Below are 15,533 nucleotides of genomic sequence, written 5' to 3'. Positions count from 1 at the left end.
TACTTCAACAAATGAACATTTTCAAACATCTGACAGGATTAAGCAGCTACTAGAACGAGCTAAAAGGGCTACTCGAAGATAGAATGAGTGATGCTCCCCCCCCCCCCCCCCCCCCCATAAACAATGTTTTTTTAAGCCCTTGGCTTCGAGGGGCAGTGAGCGTTTACAGCCAACTACCTCATGTGGGTATTGTCCCAGGGCTATCAGTACTATTGAAATAAAATCGATAACACAGTTACTCTTCTTGGGCACCTGATTGATGTTTGGCCATCAAATGTTGGTGACAGAGGTAACAGACTCCGAAACAGTATGGGCGTGAAGTCAGTTGAATATATTTACAGAGAAAACGGTCGCATGCATGTGCAGTGAAGTATAAAACAAGCATTGGCATAGCCAATAGGTCTCGCTTTTGGGACCTTATAAGTATTTAGTTTTGCAGCACAATATCCTTGGTGCAACAACATCAGCTGTTGCATGGCTAAACCGTGTACCTTATAAGTGTTTGGCCATGCAACAGTTGATGTTGTTGCACCAAGGATATTGTGCTGCATAACTAAAGACTTGTATGGTCCCAAAAGCGAGACCTATTGGCTATGCCAATGCTTGTTTTTTTTACCAATAAGAAATGGTAAATGTAGCATTGTTCCACGTGTTAGTGCGTGTTTGAGGCACCTCGATAGGGTAGTTGTGAACTATTGCTTTATAAACATTAAATGCTGTGCATTGAAATTGAATGTTTGGACGGCTTTAGAGAATGCATTTTTCCCCCTTGTAGTGCATGTTTTAATATGTATGAGAGCCCTGGTAATAGCTAACGAATGGCCTGTGTTGTTGCTGGGGCCTCACTGTTCTTTCTGCCTGTTTTTTGCAAGGGTTTGCAGAATGTGGTTCCTTGAGAGAAGCACAAGTGTTATGGGGCTCCCTTTGCTCGACCAGAAGAATTCCTTGGGTTTGCCTCTGAAGTGGAGTGGGGGGTGGGTGTTTTATGACCCCTCCGTCCGTCTGCGTAGAAACCTTTTGCAGACGTGAGCTGCATCTGGTGCCGCGTTAGAAGTGTTGAGCCAAGATATTTATTGGTTGTGATCAACAAAGGCTTGTATTTCTGGTAGTCCTAATAATATCCGATGGCTTTTTGCCCGTTTCCTCCGTTGATATGGGAAACATTCTTTGGAGTTAATTCTGACGTGAAAGCCTGGATATTGTTCAAAATATACTTTAAATCCTGATTCAAGTAAAGAAAAAATACCCCTGTATTCCTTTGCTTATTTCTTTCCCCTGTAAGCTTAGTGCTTATTTGAGCCCCAGCCCTGTTAGGAGCGGAAAGAAGATTGGGGCACAATTTGTTCCTAGACTTGTTGTGTCTGGAAGCGGTACTGTTGTGAGTGTCAAGCGTAGTACAAAATCACTATGAAATGACCGAACGAACAAACACAAGTACTGTATAACTAGCACACTGACCCATTGCCATGAAGGTTTCAAATAACTTAAAGAAACACACGTAGTGTAAAAAACAGTACATTGCCCCACTGCCAGAGGCGCAACATGATAGAGGTGTGGCACGTTTTCACCGTAGTGCGAAACTATGAAGAAATACGTTTCAGATAACAAAGACACGCGTTTCAAATAACTTAAAGACACATGCGTAGTGTCTAAACAGCATATTGGCACATTGCCTTAGGCGTTGCATGGTAGATGTGTTGAATTTTCCCAACCTTGTAATGAAAAAAGCATTGGCAATGCAAATGGGTTTCGCCTTTGGGCTCTGTTAGCATTGACAATGGTTTTTAGTGTCCCTGATCTTGAATCTAAATAAAAAAAAAAAAAGCAGCGCAAAAGTGTTTCTTTTTATTAAGCGGGTCTGGGAAACAACAGGAGGGTATGGGGTGGAAGCAGCACGGTGGGCGCAAGTGGGAAAAAGCAACACGAAGGACTAGGGTTGGGAGAGTAAAAGGAATTGTGAAACAGAGTTAAAACAATGCAGACGTATGGGTAACGGGCAATGATGACGGGTATTACTTAATTTTGTAGAAATATAAAATTCTTCAAGGTTCATGGTCTGAAGCATGAATATTGACAAGACAAATGTATTTGAGCAGGCACAATGACTTGGGTCTCAAAATTTACAGTAAGCATAGACAGCAATGTGTGTCAGGTGCGTTTGGGATGAGGTAAGCGTTGGAAGGATTTGAGAATGATGCCATGACAAAAGAGTCAAGAGATCAAGCGATCCCGGTGAGACGTAACGCACAATGGGTGACCGTGTTTGTTTGGGCACCAGACCTGGCCTCAGTCCCTGTAGTTTACTCACTGTGAGCAGGCTTCGTTTTAAGTGCAATTTTTAAACAAGTCACGAAAGCGAGCGCACACGAACCATGTTCAGAAAAGGGGCGGGGGGGAGGAGATGCGAGCAGGGCATATGGTGAGCACTTTCGCGGCCGCTTTGATGTTCAGTGGCTGAGCGGTTCACTGAGAACATTAAAGCGGCCGCGAAAGTGATCACACAGGCGGACAAATGGTGCGCGCCCAGGCGGCGCACATGCACTGTAGCTAGAGGCCTGCAAAAGCCACTTGTTTGCACTTCAAAATCCCGCTTACTAAAACTCGCCAGAGCAGCGCTAAAGCGCTGGCTCAGGCGAGACCTACTAAAAAGGAAGATAAAAACACCCCAAACATCATGCACATTTTGGAAAAAGGATACAATCCCAGAAGGTATTCATCTTTTCAGCTAATCACACTCCTTCACAATAACACTGGACATATTGCCAAGGTTATGCTTTGGGAATTCGTTCGTGATTTTTTTTTAACCACTCTAGTGTGATATATTTCTATGCAAGGGATACAGTTGTGGTGAGTGTAAGAAAGTGGGTTCCTGTTGCAGTGACCACCCCCTTTTTTGCCTAATAGCTGATGCACTTTCCTTGTTGTGCCCTGGGCTCCTGCCAATCAGGTGCCCAGGGCCTGTGTTCCTTCCCTAAAAACTGCCTAACAGCCAAAACCAAAATTGGCAAACCCTGGCCACATGTCAGCCCCTGGTAAATGGTACCCAGGGCCTTGTGACCAGGGAAGGCCTCTAAGGGCTGCAGCACTCATTGTGTCACCCTCAGAGGCCCTGTACCCTAACACACACACACTGCTCTTGCAGGCTGAGTGTCTGGGTACAAGACAAAACAAAGAGTCAACATGGCACACATACCTGTGTGCCATGCCCATCACCTACACTGCCCTGACATACGTCAGCCACACCTCTAGCAGGGTGCCCTATGCCAGTGGTGTGGGCACAGGAGCATGAGCCCTGTGCCCCGACAGTACCCAGGTCCATTCCTGGGCACTAAGTGCAGTGCTGCCATTTAAGAGTACATGGTGCTGATAGCTCGTCAAACACGAATTCCAAAGCACCATAATGGCAACACTGAAGGCTGAGAAGTTGGGTATCAAACTTCTCAGCACATTAAACCCGCACTGATGCCAGTGTGGGATTTAATGTACCAAGCACCCCAGAGGGCATCTTAGAGATGCCCCCTTAAACCTAACCTACAATCCACGTCTGCTCTGAGGCTGCCTAGGTTGCCACACAGTAGACATGTTGCTGGACCCCTGGGTAGGAGAGCCCCTGCTCTCCTGGTCCTGCAACAATGCACATCCTGGGCGAGGTGCTAAATCTCCTCCCCCAGGATGGGCAGGGGGAAGCTTCAAAGGCATGCCGCCTCTGTGAGCTTCCCCAGGCCACTGCAACCCCCACTCTGGCGGGAAGCTTGGACGGAAACCCCAAATAAGGACAGGGGGATGTGCCAACCCCACCCCTCAGGTGGGGGAGGCGAGGTGAAGCACATCTCCGGGCTCTCGCCATCTTGAAGATGGGGAGCCCTACCCTTTCAGGACTAGGCTACTGCCCCCCTCCCACAGGAGAGAGGCAGGATAGGGGGTGTACCCACCCCAGGACAGGGACCCATAGGTCCCTGCCCTTCACCTATCTGTAACGCCCCTAAAACTAGTATTTAGGGGCACCCTGAACCTTCCTTCCCCAGATTCCGAAGAAGAGCTAGAAGAAAGAAGACCTGCCCTGCAGCTGCTAAGAAGAGGAAGACACCAACTGCTTTGGCTCCAGCCCTACCGGCCTGTCGACCCTCGAACCTGCTCCTGCTCCAACCCGGCATCTCTTGTGGCCAGCAACCTCACAAACACCGGAGGACCTGGCTACCTTTTGACTCTAAACCCTTGGAACTCCCATGAGTAGAGGCTCTACTCCAAATCTACTTCTAATCCCTGGCAGCAACCCGGAACTGCGAACCCTTCACACTCTGCACCCGCCAAGCCTGGCCTGTGCCGGAGTGAACAAAGAACACGAGGACGACCCCACGGCGACTGTGACCCAGAGTCCGGCACCCAAGGACTTCCCTCGACATTCCTGAAGAAGCCTGCAGCCTCAGAACCAGGTGCCCCCCCCCACTGCGATCAACAGAGGGTAAGATTTCCCCGAGGCGGGTAGCACCCGCGCATAGCCACGGAACCCAGCTGAGGTACGGTTAACATTGTTACTCCTGGTGAGACTACTACGAGACTGTCAAAGAAACTGTGGTTGGCTCCACTGAGGGCGGTGCTCGTGCACAAGACTGATTGCAAGTCCCGACGCAGTGGTTGGGGGTTCTGTAGCGGGGTGCTCCCTTGCTTATGCTATTACATCTATGCTCGCCTACTGTGTCACTTGCCAAAGAATGTTATTGTATTCTTTAAAACAATAAAAACAGATTTAAAAAAAAAAACAAAAACAGAGGGTAAGATTTCCCGACACCAAAAGGCACCCCGGTGGCCCGCGACCCCCTGTGCCCAATACCGGGGTACCTACCTATCCTTCAACTACCCAAATTACCTCTCGAAGTGGTGGTGGCACCTGAAGAATCTTCGTCCCCGAGCTTGCAGTCTTTTTCTAAACCGGAGCTTTCCCGTTGAAATCAATTGAGCGCGCGAAGGCTCAAAAGCACCCTGCACCCAGCTGCCGAGTGGCCCTGGCAGTGCAACCTCTACACCTATCTACTTCCCCACTTGCCCTAAGTGACTAGGAGCCCAGCTCCCACAGCTGCGTGGCCTGCTAGTCAGCAGCCACCAACCAAGGCCCCCCCTACCTCTCATAGGATAACATTGGGCCTAACTCTCTCTGCACCTACCTGACCCTGGGAGACCCCTGAGTCTATGCCCAGAACCTTAACTCTGCCAGTCGAGTACTTACCTTTAAACCGATAACTCAATTTTCTCCATAGGGTAACATTGACTGGTTTTCCTGAAATTTCTTCTAAGTGTGGACTTTTCAAAACTTAAAATATTCACCAAAAATCAGCCAAGTAAACAAAAATACTCACCTGCTATTAGGCGAGCTCCCAGTGCTGGAACTTGGTGCCCAGCAAAATACTTACAACTGTACTTACCAGTAACCCAATTTTCTCCCATAGGAAATCATTGACTATTTTCTATTAAATATTTTCTAAGTGTCAACTTTTAAAATAGCAAAATATTGTCTAAAAATCATAACAGTAATTAAATCGACTTATCACTTGATTCCAAGTATTGACCCAGGACTGAATCTAGGATCCAGTCCTGGAATTCCAAAAGTAATCCTAAAAGTAATCTGTTACAAATAACTTGAAACTTTCATTGACCTCAATGCATTATTGTGTTTAAAATTGTGTTGCCTATTGCAACCACTTGTAACTTTCTACGAAAGTCAATTGCATATTGCAAAAGTATTTATATATAGCATTTCATTCTGAAAAAGTATATTTTAATACCTATTGTTGGTTCTAAAATAAAACAAGCATATATATTTTTTTTATATATAAACCATTGGCCTAGAGTTCCGTTCGAGTGTCTGAGACCATTTGCTGGCTGAGTGTGTGCAACAAATGCTTTACACTGTCCTCTGATACTGCCTTACTGCTCATCCAAGCTACCACTTTAGAGAGTAAGGTTATATCTAACTTTAGCCTCTGCCAAACCTCTGGGGACTGTGGACTCTGTACACCCTGTACCTATTTCGGAACAGTATATACAGAGCCACTTCACACTGAGGATACAAAAGGCGATCAATGAAATCCCAAAAATAAAGCAGTGTCTGCATAGCCAACAGTCATACTGAGTTAGCTCAGAAGTGTCAAAGTGTCCTAAAAAAATGTCCACTCCCAATGCCACATACCACCCAACATTGGTACATTTGTCGAACCCCAGATTTCTGATAATTGAGGCAATGGGTCACGATTGTACAAAGTTAAATTTCAGGTCCAATGAACTGGTCATCAAGAGCAGCACCCCTACAGATACAATCTCTCAATTCAAGGCTAGGGAACATTTATGGATCCTGAAAGTTGCTGCTGAGGACAAGGATGTTATCAACTTCAATTAATATATCCCTAATGTTGACTGAATTTTAGGAGTTGCATCTTAAACAGGTGGCACTAACAAGATTTTCTGGTGCAGAAAGCTCCCATGGTTGAAAGATCAACATGGCCGAACTTATACATTACAAGTATGGCAAACCACTAACATATGCAACTTTTGATCCATTCGGGCTATAGAGATTGTTCAAACTTCCAGAAAGACAATGGCCTCAACCAGTTTGCAGAGCTAGACCCTTGCTGAAGAAATGCAATGACAGATAGCGGACTGGTCCTCTTGGACTGGCTGTAGTAAAGGACCCATTTTTGTAAGATCACCCACGTTTTGGACTGATGCTGCAGGTTTTTATACTCTCTAGCACATTGGGCCCTGCTGTTCAGGCCCCAGTGCATGTGCTCTAACCCCGAAGTAAGTGTACAATAGGGCAATCCCCGACTGGCTCACCTGACTTACCTATAAGTTCCCAGCATATGGTACAAAAGACACCCAGAGCTAGTAAGTTAAATAGCACCAGTGAACCGCAGCACTTAACTGAGTAACCAATACAGTTACAAATGGAAAACGTGCCTCCAAGCTTGCCACTGCAGCCTAGCCAAGCAGCTTTAAACCTGCCAACTCAACCCTGGAAAGTGAACCACTCGTCAGTTCAAATCCTTCCTTTTAAATATGAATAAGCTTGCTCTAGAGAAGGTCTTGGCAGCCCATCAGTCACGGTGCTTGTTAAAAAGGACATGTTCCTTTTATGCTTAACCAACAAGTTACCTATCTCCCATAATGCCTTATCTGGTAGAGACTAATTAGCCGCAGATTCCTTACCTTAGAAATTTCCCCCAAACGTCAGACTTGATCTGGAAATGTTTACATTTTTTGTGAGCAGTACCCCTGAGCACTGGTAGGTGGCGTCATTTGGCTCCATGTGGCGTCTGCTGTGTAGGTGCCTACATAAGAGCCATGCAAACAAGGAGGTCAGTTTTGTTTTCACCAGACGCGCAGAGCCATAAATATCACTCACCACTGGTGTGTGAAGCTAGGGCCCTTAAAGGGGAACAACCCTTAATTTAATAGACGTTTGCAGAGCGGGGGAAGATGGATGAGTCAGTAAGGAATCTGCTGCTACACAGAGTCACTACCAGATAAGGTATTGGTGAATGCAAGTATCTTGCTCATCTTCTAGAGACTTTTAGATACAGAATCCTTACCTTTGACTAGATACCCAAGTAATAGCTCCCCCGAGGTTAGTCTGCGAAACAGATTCACACTAGATAGTCCTGCAGGACCAAATGGGCAAAGTGCCCATCCTGATGAAGGTGAACGTCTGCAGATAATCCCACGTTGCAGCCTGGCAGATATCCAGTACCAAGACTCTGCGTGCTAACGCAGTGGTCGCAGCCTTGGCGTTGGTGGAATGAGCATGCAAGCCCTCAGGGGGTTGCTTCTTGGCCAATGTGTAGCCGATTTTGATGCTGTGAGAAAGTGCCTCTGTTGCATGGTCATATTATAGTCAACAAGGGAACCCAAGGATATGCCATTGACCGAGGGTGGAGTTCGTTTTAAAGGAACAAAAGGTCCCTTACCAAAGAAATTCACAAAATTATCTATAGACGAAATAAAATCTAAACACAAAGCCAAGGAGTGGGTTAAGGAGGAAAAAGTAAAAGCTAAACAAATTATATACATGTAAAACTCAGACATTTGCAAGGAGGTGCTAAAAAATATTAAACACCATGTCATATTGTATAGAGCCCATGCTATTTACATCTCAATAAAACATTTTTGAAATAGTCATGGTGCTTTCTGGTAGACGACGTTTCGAACCCTTATTGAAATATAGGCATCATCATCAGGACTTAGAATGTATGCCTAATATGTCAAAATATGGACATGGACAGTGTAGCCATAAGGGAGTATATGGGCTGGGAACTAGAAAACTCAAGTTCCACAGCACCGTGATGGCTTCACTACATATAGGAGTGTTTGTTACCAAACTATTCTCTCTCAAATCCAAACTGATGCCAGTGTGGGATTTGTGTACCCAGAGGGCACCTTAGAGGTGCCCCCTGATTGCCTTCCAACCCTGGTGTTCCAGTTAGCGTATGTCCTTTTACGAATGTGTACTGTCTTTTCTCTTCTCTCTCATGATTTGTATTATTGTTATTGTGATTGGTATGTATTTATTTTTCCCTTATTAGTATAAGGGTCAATGTGTAGGATTTGTTTTTCTTTTAAAGATCTTAGAACGAAGAATATTACATCAGTAAAATTCTGAATTCTTTATAACATTCTCTTTTTTTAAAAATGATATACTAGGATAACAAAAAATCCTGTTCAATAAACATATATACTAATTTCTACTCCTGACGTATTTTGGGTTTACTGTTTGGGCCATTTTTGAAATGATTTTTAATCTGGTAAAAAAGAGATGTGTATGAGTGAGTAGAGGTGCTTATTTGTGTATATGGTGAGTGTGCAGGAACAAAAGAAAAAACTTGTATTTTACCTGTACACTCAAAGTACATCAGCAGTTTAGCAAAAAGTGGGGGGTAACCATGTAGAAAGAGGGCACTTTCTCACAATTACCTAACTCTATGTACTCAGGCTGCAAGACTAAGTGTTCCTGGTACGGGATTAAATATTTGACCCCCCTGCATTGTGAGAAGGTCCTGCCCTTTCTTGAATTTGATCACCTGTCCCTTGGAGTACCAGGTGTAGCTTGCCCATTGTGGTGCTATGAGAATTAGGACTGTTCCTGGTTGTCTTTCTTATTCCAGTACCCTTTGTAGTAGAGGAATTGGTGGGAAAGCGTATGCAAATGCTCTTGACCAGTTTAGCGACAGGGCATTCCCTTTTGGTAGGTTGTGTTGAAACCTGGAGGTGAATAGGCATTTTTGATCTCCACAGTTACAAATAGGTCTAATTTTTGGTATCTCCCAGAGGCTGAAAAACCTTTGCAGGCTCCTTTGCTTTATCTCCCATTCGTGTGAGCTGTTGTTCTGCCTGTTGAGCGGATTTGCTTCTGTATTGCCCTTTCCTGGCAGGTGAATTATCTGCAGGTTGATTCTCCTTGGTATGGCCCACTGCCATATTTCCTGAGCAAGCTCGCTTAGGGTAAATAATTTAGTTTCTCCCTGTTTGTTGAAGTAATACATTGTTGTGGTATTGTCCGTCTGGATCAATACTTTCTTCCCTCCTAAGTGGGCTTGGAATGCCTTTAGTCCAAGAAACAGTCTTCATCTACAGCAAGTTGATGTGTTTTATGGAGTTTGCACTGTTCCATTGACCCCATACCCTTAGGTTTCCTGAATGTGCTCCCCAACCCTTGTGGGATGCATTAGTTGTGATGGTCACTGAGGGTATTGGTGATTTGAAAGGTCTGCCTAGTGTTATGTTCTTGGATGCCCACCATTGCATCTCTTTCTGTACCTCTTCTGTTACAACCACTAGATCCTCCAAACTCCATATGATGAGTGACCAACTGTTGCACAGCTATTCCTGTAGAAGGTGCATGCGTAGACGTGCATGGTTAATGAGGGGAATGCCCATCAGTCTCATAAAGGTCCTCACTATCAGAAGGTCCCTTCTGGTAGAGGAGAGTTTCCCGTTTGATAGCTTGTATTATCCTTTGGGTCGGGTATGCCCGTGCCATCTTGGAGTTTAATCTCGCTTCTAGGAAGGTTTTTTCTTGTTCCGGTCTTGGTGATGATTTCTTGTGGCTTATGGAAAATCCCAATCATTGCAGCGTTGTGATCACTTGATGAATGTGTGAGTAACATCTTTGCTTTGACCTTGCCTTCACCAACAAGTCGTCTAGATTGGGATAGACGTGGATTCCTCTCCTTCTTAAGGACGCTACTACTGCTGCTAGGCACTTTGTGAAAACTCTTGGTGCCGATTTTATTCCGAAGGGCAACACCTTGAATTGGTAGTGAGTGTCCTCGTGGATGAACCCGATGTATCTTTTGTGTCCTTGGTTTATGGGGATGTGAAGATAGGCGTCTTTTAGGTCTATTATTGTCATTAAGTACCCTTTTTGTAGTTGTGGGTTTACTTGTAGTGCTGACATCTTGAAATGCTGCCTGCGAATGAATTGGTTTATGAATTTGGGGTCTAAGATTGGTCTTAGAGTTAGATGTTGCTTTGGCACCAAGAAATAAGGAGAGTAGTTTTCCTTGTTGTGCTCCCTTGTTGGTACTTTCTGTATTGCTCGTTTTTCAAGGAGTGCCTTTATTTCCTCCCTCATTTGTAAGAGTTCTGTTCTTTGGAAACCCCTTTTCATGGTGGATTTGGTGGCGGTTTCTTTGTTAGTTCTATACAGTAGCTGTGGTTTACCACTTTTAAAATCCAACTGTCTCCAGTTACGTTTTCTACATTGAAGTGGGTAATGCGCTTTTCTGCCTCCCACTGGTGTTGCGTGGGAGTCCTTAGTCGGCAAGTGCTCGGAATTTGCTCCTCCCCCTCTTGAGGGTTGTCCCCCGACTCTTCCTCTGCCATGAAGGAACTGCTTTGGTTGCTGCTGCCAGGATTGGTATCCGGACTGCTGTCCATTGCCTTGGAGTTGATGTTGTTGCCCTGTTGAGAAGACCCACCTTCCTGTGGGTCTTCTAAGGTTAAATATTCCTCTTTTGAAGGTGCTCCTCTGTTGCAGAGCCCACATAGCCCTGGTTATCTCACTGTCCTTTGTTTGCTATAGGGACTCATCGACCTCTCTTCTAAACAAAGAGTCTTCTGTGAAGGCCTTATTGATTATGGAAGTTTTTACTTCCTGTTTGAAGGCTGAAATTCTAAGCCAGGCGTGCCTTCTTAGTGTTTGTCTCCTGGCTGTATTAGTCACGTCTAGAGTAGATTTCAGAGAGGTGTTTGCTTTGTTTTTTCCCTCCTGTATGATGGATTTTGCTCTCTTTTTATCTTCCTCTGGGAGTTTGTTCATTAGTTCCTCAATGTCGTCCCAATGTTGGTGGCCATACCTATTGAGGAGGGCATGAAGTTGGGCATCATCGGTACTGCTTGGGAGTGGGTAAAAGCCTTTTTGGAAAATATAACTCAACAAGTTTGGATCCCCCCTTTTGAGTCTACATCTCAAGCTTTGACAGGGGTTCCTCAGGGGGTCTATTTTCAGTCCCCTGCTATTCAATCTCTATATGACCCCTCTTATTCAGCTGGCTGAGGACCTAGGTGCTAAAGTGGTTGCTTACACCGATGAAACGCAACTTTTGTTTACCTGGAAGAAACACGAGGCCACCACATTTCATGTCGAGGCTTGCCTGTCTGCGGTATTTAGCTGGCTTGTGTCGGCTCAGTTAAAATGTAACGTAGAAAAAACAGATTATTTTCTTTGGGGAGTTTTCCCATTGTTTTGGCATAATTTCTGGCCGAGTGAATCCCCCTGTCCTTCTCTTGTGCCATCCTGTGAAAAATCTTGGCATCTGGTTTGATAAACTCAATTTTGGAAACTAGATTGGTTAAACTCACTGGCACTTGCTTTGGTATTTTAAAACTCATTAGCAGATTCTTGCCACTGTTGCCTCTCTCTGCTAAAGAAACGGTTATCCGTGCTTTGGTCACCTCTCGCATTGACTATGCGAATGCGCTGTATGTCGGTCTTCCTTGTTACTTTGTGGACAAATTGCAGGTTGATCAGAATGCTGCCGCCCATCTTCTTCTGGATCTTCCTAAGCGCTCTAGTGTAAGGCAACACCTGTGTAACTTACACTGGCTGCCAGTTAACGCTAGGATAATGTTCAAGGCTGTGACCATTGCTCATGCTGCACGAGTATGGCCCTGCCTATCTCAGGAAACGTTTTCAGTTTTATACCCCCAACAGGTTTCTTCGTTCCTCAAACATGCCCCAGCATTGGAAGGTATTGTGCATCTTTCGTGGGTGGTGCTAATATCTCTAGGAGGAAACATGAGTCTTCTTTCTCCTTCTCTAAGGGGACCGCGAAAGTATCAGCTGCTCTCTTGATAAGGCTGTTGTAGAAGGTTGTCACCTGGTGGCGAATCCTTCAAGGGACAGCTACAGATCTGTTTTTAAGGGCTTTCTGTGTCATGGTCGTTCTAAAGTTCCTGTTGCTTCTTCCTCATCTGAAACGTAGAGTTCCTCCTTGACACCCCTTTGTGAGGTTTGGGGGTAGCCGGAGTTTCCTCGTCTTCCTCAGCCTCTGTGGTAGTGGAGGGTTTAGCGGGACTCTTGAATTCTTTTAGCACCTTGTCGAACTCCTTTTGTTGAAGGAGTGCCGCCATTTTTGCCTCCGTGTGTTTTTTCTTCTTTTCCACCTCAAGGGCCCTTTCAGCATCTGAAGCCAGGGAGATCATATTCTTGTGTGTGATGGATTTAGCCTCCAAAGGTATGGTCTCGTCCTTCACGCCTCATGTCCGGCACCTGTCTTAGTAGATTCTGACTGTTTTCCCTAGTCAGTATCCCTGGAATGGGCTCCGTAGGGTTTTGTCCAAAACTTTGGAGTCTCTTCCCTTGCTTCAGACCCAAAGGCGGAAAAAAGAATCAGAAGATGGGTACCATGCACAGAAACCTTCAGGGTGCTGTCTGACGTCACAAGCGATGGACTTAACACCAAATGGGAGTGGACGCTCCACAAAGAAACAAGCATTGGCAAAGCCAATAGGTCTTGCCGCTTGTGGGCAAGTGACGGGGCTTCTTTGCATTGGCGCGCACTTCAGACAGCTAAAGCTGACTGTAGGCCAGACTTGAAAATTAAACCACCTAAAATAGTACTCTAAGCAACAAAAATGACTCTAGGAGTCAATTTCAAAGAGGGTGATGGAGGTATCAAACTAGGCAGTCTTCCCTTGTAACTAACCATTCCTGCCTGACACCCCTGCCCTCCCTGCTCATCTACATCCGCGGTGTGCCCTGTTAATTCCTTTTTCCACCGCACTGTGTCCGTCATGTGCCTTTAATTCTCTTGCACCCATGCAACTGGACACAGCAACCCAGATGGAGCATCTGAACTGCATAACACGGCGAAAGGTAAATAACGCGCACATGGTCCTCTTTGCTGTTTTACTTCGCTGCTAGGAGTGAGAAGTGTGGGGTAACATAGTGGGACTCAAATACTGCTGTACTGAGCGAGATTACCTTACCACCATCTGATCATTTGGAGGCACAGTGGCAGCAGTGTTCGAGAGTGGGTGGGATTAAAAAGTTGCCTGAAGTTGTGCAAAAGACCTGTCCCCAATAACTGTCAAGGCCCATATAAAGCATCTGTAGCCCACTCTAGGCCTTCCAAAAAAAGGACGTAAATGTGTATTTATTAATGTAGTTCATAGTGTTTACTTGAAAAAATACCTTGTGTTATAGCGCTTTCGGCAGTTGTAAAATACAGCACGTCGCACTGCAGTGGCAATCAGGATGATTGTTACCAGATGCATGCACTGAACGTAAACGCAAAATGAAAACGAACACTAACAAACAAAACATAAGATAAATAAAAAAAAAACATGGCACTGCAGTTCCAATTAGAATAATTGTTACCAGATGCACGCACTGAAGTTGCTTAAAACAAAACAGAAGAAGAATTTTTAAAAAAGGCGCACTGCAGTTCCAATCAGGATGACTGTTACCAGATGCACGCACTGAAGTTGCAATCGAGACGCACACAGAAGATTTTGATAGTCTATCAGGATTTAAACATTTAAATACCGCTCACTGCTTGAGCCAGGGAGCGTGTTGTTGAACCAGTGGATCGGGTCGTGGAGAGACGCAAATGCCAATCCTGTGTGTGGGAGGAGTCAGACCTACACGGAGTAGTTTAGAATACTTACAAGAAGCCTCGCAGAGCAGCACATGCGCGCTGGCTCAGGCTCGACCTAAAAAGGAGAAACAGACAATGCCAGACCCAACCACTAGATGGCGGAAAATGCACAGCATGTGAATCCAGAAAAGGATTAATGCTGCAAAAGTTAGGTTTTACCCTAACAGATGTGTAAGATATCTGATGACCCTAGTTTCTCGTGTCCTTTCCAGAAAAAGACCAGAGGTGTCACCATTGGGTGAACCTTTCCCATTTGGCTGTTTAATATTTCTTCGTTGGTTTTCTTGCTTTCCTGAGGACTGCCATTGCTTTCTCTGGCAGTCCCACATTATCAAATTCTGTGTCTTCAGCAGCTAAGCAGTTAGACTCAGTGTATTTGATTCCGGGTGATCACTCCTTGCATGGAAAGCAGCTCTTGTGGTACTGGTAGTTTCTGTATGCTCTCTGACATCTCTATCAGATCAGAGTACCAAGTTTGTCTTGCCCAATGGCGAGCTAGGAGTATGAGCGCCGTCCGTGACAGTCTGCATTTATCACCATTCAGATTAGTGGAAGTGGGGGGAAATGTGCATGCAAGTTTCCCTGACCAGTCTATCAACAGCGAATTCCCTAGAGAGTGGGGGTATGCGTGTCTAGATGCTTGTGTTTTCTGGCATTGCAAACAGACTTATTTCTGGTGTTCCCCATTTTCTAAACACCTTCTCTATTACCATCAGATTCAGCTTCCACTTGTGTAAGGTGGATGCTTGCCTGCCTAGTTTGTCCGTCTCACCTTATCTACTCCTCATCACTGTGTCACTGTTATGGTTTCCGTCTCTGAATGGCCCATATCCATATCTCCTGTGCTAGTCTTTAGAAGGGAAGGATTTTGTTTCATCTTGCTTGTTGAGGCAGAGCAATGATGTTGTATTATCAATACACATTCAAATAGACTTGTTCCACAATTGATTCTGAAAGGTTTTTAAGGCTAGGAACACTGTCCTTAAGTCCAATAGATTTATGTGTTGTACGGATTGTTGTGGTTTCCATAAACCCCTGATGCAGAATTTCTCCATAAGCTCCCCATCCCATATGTGAGCTGTCTGTGGTAATGGTCACTGTTGGGGCAGGTGTCATAGTGTCTTCCTGTCAGAAGATATGTCTTTTTCTTCCTTCGTATGGTGTTGTGCTTTGGGACCAGAGTTGGTGAGTGTTTTTCCAGTTTTGGTAAATAGCTGTGTTGGATGGTGTTGAGAATCCATTTGTCCGATGTGACCTCCCTTCACTCCTGGAGTAAGTCTCCTATTTTTCGACCTCCCGGTGTTGTGTGTGGGTGGAAGTCTAGATTTAGTGAGACACTTGTTTGCTATTGCAGCTTGTCTTGATGGCTGTATTTTGCCTCTT

The 15,533-nt window shown here is 45.1% G+C and overlaps 1 protein-coding gene across 4 annotated transcripts in view; it reads right to left on the bottom strand.

Moving 5' to 3' along the window:
• The window catches only part of PRPF40A (pre-mRNA processing factor 40A), an 827,412-nt gene that overhangs the window by 310,847 nt on the left and 501,032 nt on the right, over positions 1-15,533 (bottom strand). The window lies entirely within an intron of this gene.

The sequence above is a fragment of the Triturus cristatus genome, chromosome 3_1 (genome assembly GCF_964204655.1).
Source record: "Triturus cristatus chromosome 3_1, aTriCri1.1, whole genome shotgun sequence".
Lineage (NCBI taxonomy): Eukaryota > Metazoa > Chordata > Amphibia > Caudata > Salamandridae > Triturus > Triturus cristatus.
The sequence above is the reverse complement of the archived record's forward strand: the minus strand, read 5'-3'. Positions and strand labels throughout refer to the sequence as shown.